General features: G+C 34.5%; 1 long non-coding RNA gene across 1 annotated transcript; it reads left to right on the top strand.

Moving 5' to 3' along the window:
* The first annotated feature begins 1764 nt into the window (after positions 1–1764).
* Positions 1765–3087, top strand: LOC142223734 (uncharacterized). The gene is made up of 2 exons (XR_012718879.1): positions 1765–2773; positions 2841–3087. It is a non-coding gene; the product is annotated as an uncharacterized LOC142223734 (long non-coding RNA).
* Positions 3088–4315: the final 1228 nt, after the last annotated feature.

Raw genomic sequence — 4315 nt, 5'->3', positions numbered from 1 at the left:
AAGCCTTGCTAACTCATCCACTTGCCTTGCTAACTCATCCACTTGCAGTTCGCCGGTATGTTCCTGTGGTCAGGCACCCATATTAGGTGAACATTGTACTGCTCAGTCATCTCGTTGAGCGATTTGCGATGGCCGTTTTCGAGTTAAGGAACACAGAGTCTAAGGATTTATCGCAGGTTGACTGTCTGAGTATATATTAATTTCAACATTAGATGGAACATTACTTCTCTGCCAATTCGCCATATCTCTTATTGCTAATATTTCAGCCTGAAAAGGACTACAGTGATTAGGTAATCTTTTCGCCAGCCTGTCCATCTGTAGAAACCTACATAACGTTTATTCCCTGGGGTCTGTGTGCGACAGGCCTCACTGTTGGGAATTATGCCACCTTTTTATACCCTCTACCATAGGATGGGGGGTATATTAACTTTGTCATTCCGTTTGTAACACATCGAAATATTGCTCTAAGAACCCATAAAGTATATATATTCGTGGTGAAATTCTGAGTCGATCTGAGCATGTCCGTCCGTCCGTCTGTTGAAATCACGCTAACTTCCGAACGAAACAAGCTATCGACTTGAAACTTGGCACAAGTAGTTGTTATTGTTGTAGGTCGGATGGTATTGCAAATGGGCCATATCGGTCCACTTTTACGTATAGCCCCCATATAAACGGACCCCCAAATTTGGATTGCAGACCCTCTAAGAGCAGCAAATTTCATCCGATCCGCCTGAAATTTGGTACATGGTGTCAGCATATGATCTTTAACAACCATGCAAAAATTGATCCACATTGGTCCATAATTATATATAGCCCCCATATAAACCGATCCCCCGATTTGGCTTGTGGAGACTCTAAGAAAAGCAAATTTCATCCGATCCGGCTGAAATTTGGTACATGGTGTTAGTATATGGTCTCTAACAACCATGCAGGAATTGGTTCGTATCAGTCCATAATTATATATAGCCCCCATATAAACCGATCCCCAGATTTGACCTTCGGTGCCTTTTGGAGAAGCAAAATTCATGCGATCTGGTTGAAATTTGGTACCTGTTGGTAGTATATGATATTTAACAACCATGCCAAAAGTGGTCCATATCAGTACATAATCGTATAGAGCCCCCATATAAACCGATCCCGAGATTTGGTTGTGGAGCCTCTTGGAGGAGCAAATTTCATCCGAGTGAGTTGAAATTTGGTACATACACTCAAAAAACTATCACCAAATTTTTTTCAATTAAACACTTAATTGAATTTGGAAACGGATTCAATTAATATGTTAATTGATTCAATTAATTATTTAATCAAATCCGAATAAAAACCAATTAAAAAAATGATTGATATTTGTTACGTTTCCAATTAAAATATTAATTGATTCAATCAATTTGTTAATCAATTCGGAAATAATTTTCAATTACAAACGTGATTGAAAAATTTTCCGTTTCCAATTACACATGCGATTGATCCAATCACCTTTGTGATTGAAATTGAATAATTTTGAGCGATGGAAAGAGCGAAAAGAGAACAAGAGAACGGGTATTTATTCAACAATGTATAATGTTAAATAAATCAGTCTGTGGAAGTAACTCGTAACGAACGGTCGGGTTTTTGTTTTTCGCGTAAATTGAAAAACATTATTGGCGACATTATGTCTGCTGCATTAAAAATGTGTGCATAAATATTTTGAACGCAACAACAAATCATAGCAAAGGGTTGAAATAAATAAAGTGTGCAACATCAAATGTCCACGTGGTAAAGGTTTGAAAAAATATATGAAAGAACGCATTTGAAATTAGCTGTGTTTGTGTTTTGTGGTATTGTAAAAATGGAAAACAATCTACTTTTATTGAAGGTAAGAAATTGTGAAATGTGTAAATTGAAAAACATTATTGGCGACATTATGTCTGCTGCATTAAAAATGTGTGCATAAATATTTTGAACGCAACAACAAATCATAGCAAAGGGTTGAAATAAATAAAGTGTGCAACAACAAATGTCCACGTGGTAAAGGTTTGAAAAAATATATGAAAGAACGCATTTGAAATTAGCTGTGTTTGTGTTTTGTGGTATTGTAAAAATGGAAAACAATCTACTTTTATTGAAGGTAAGAAATTGTGAAATGTGAATACCGTTTTCCATTGAAGTCTGTTTACATTAACCGGACTAAAATAATATATTTTTTATTCATTTCTTTTAGTGACCAATTTTATTTCGTAAAAATGACCAATCAATCCCATCAACTCCATCATTTTATCAAATATATAAGAATATGTTTGTAATCAAAAGGTGGGTACCGTATTGATCTTTTAAAATTATAAATTTCTTCCTTAAAAACAAGAGCGGTATGAGTTTTTTGGAAGATTCACCTTGAAGTTGCGAAGTAGCGTTGGCATTAAATTGCATTTTTGTTTTACCTGCCTTTTTCAGTTTGAACCCAAGTAGAGAGCAGTATATCTGATATAAAACTAATGAGCTGAATTATGTAATGGTAAAAAGTTATTTCTTTCTATTGATATTTTTTCTATTTCCAGAACTTGCAAAGCATCATCAATATAATACCAAATATTACATTCCTTTCCCATTATTTTTGTCTTTGATTGGTTCAAATTTTAATAGACGATTTCAATGTGTGGAAATTTTGGAAAGCAATTGTTACTAAAATTAAATTACCGAGCTCCTTAATACACCTTTTTATGCTAAAAGACTACAACTGCAAAAGAAGATTATAAATCTGCAACCTGGAACTAAGAACTGAACTTGATATTCTATGCAGGTAATGTTTACCAAAATTAACTTTTAATTGAACAAAATTAATTTCTAATTATTCTGTTTACTTTCAGAAAAACTAACTTAGCTTACAGGCTGCTGATTTATTGGAAATCTAGGCGCATCTACAATTAGAAGGAACATGCTGACATGGTTATTATGATAAGGAAGATAGTTTATAAGGGATATAGTTTATTTTTTTTCACCCTATGGTTGTTATTGATAGTAATTGTATGTTAGAACACAACATACAAGAACCAAATTTATTTGTCTATTGCATAATTAAAAAAATAAAATATTGAATATGTTTTATAAGAAAAACATGTTTTCTTTTTGGGGGCGCAATATATAAATTATTTGATTGAAATTTATAGCCAATTTCAATTATTTAATTGAATGAATCAAATAGTTGATTGATTTTTGTGGCGATATTAATTAAAATTTTAATTGATTCAATTAAAACTGTGATTGAATTTTATGTTAAAAATCAATCACGTTTTTAATTGATTCAATCACACAATTAATTGATTCCGTGACAAAAGTCAATCAAATTTTTAATTGAAAATCGTGTTGGTTTTCAATCAAAATGGGTGATTGATACTATCATTTTCGTGATTGAAGACATTTCAATTAAAAAAATGATTGAATCCGCTATTTTCGTGATTGAAATCAAAAAAAAAAAAATTTTGTGTGCATAAACAACTCCACAGTTTGTCAAAAATCGTCATTGACCAAATTATCACTGGACCACTGTCTCTTCAGGATCCATAAAGGTGGTTCGGCCAAATGTGATTACAAATTCACGAATGAAACAATAATTGAACCATTGACCGATGACGTCATATTCGCCAGCATCCTTCCCCTGCTCATCCTACGATCTGCGGGACGCAGATTTTTAAAGAGGGAGGAGTTAACAATACCGACGACACTAACGGCAAGATATACTCCGCAGTGTCTGCATAATTGTCTGCACGAGAAGACCACAAGATGCTTACGCTGCAACTTAAGCGTTCCCATGAATGCCAGACGCTTACGTTGCAGGTAAACGTTCCCATGCCATCGGACACCAGCAGCAATCAGCAGGTGAAGACCACGAATATGAAGTTTGCTGCCAGGGAGAACTTGGAGGAGGGAGCAGTCTTGGCTACACCACGAAGTCGCACGGATTAGTCGCGTTAATGATTAATTATTTTCAATTATTGCAATTGTTATTTTGGAAAAAATATAATTATTAATTTTAAAACTTTAATTCCCGGTGTTTCTCTGGCGCAGTTGGTCGCGCCTTACTTTTTTGTTTCGGTAAGTGCCGGGGAAACCCTTTAACTTATATTATTATTATTATTATTATTATATATTCTTATTATTATTAATATCAAAGGAAAATGTACGTCATGGATAATTGCGTCGCGTTACATCTTCCCCCTGCTTAGAGAAGCCTTTCTCGAAGGCGTTGAATTTTGTTACCTTCCGAGGAAGGCTTTGCCGTGACGATTCCCTCCGCCTGAGTGTACAATATTTCTCTTGTTTTTCTGTGGTCGGTTGAGTCTTA

This window comes from Haematobia irritans, chromosome 2 (assembly GCF_050003625.1).
Source record: "Haematobia irritans isolate KBUSLIRL chromosome 2, ASM5000362v1, whole genome shotgun sequence".
NCBI lineage: Eukaryota > Metazoa > Arthropoda > Insecta > Diptera > Muscidae > Haematobia > Haematobia irritans.
The sequence above is the reverse complement of the archived record's forward strand: the minus strand, read 5'-3'. Positions and strand labels throughout refer to the sequence as shown.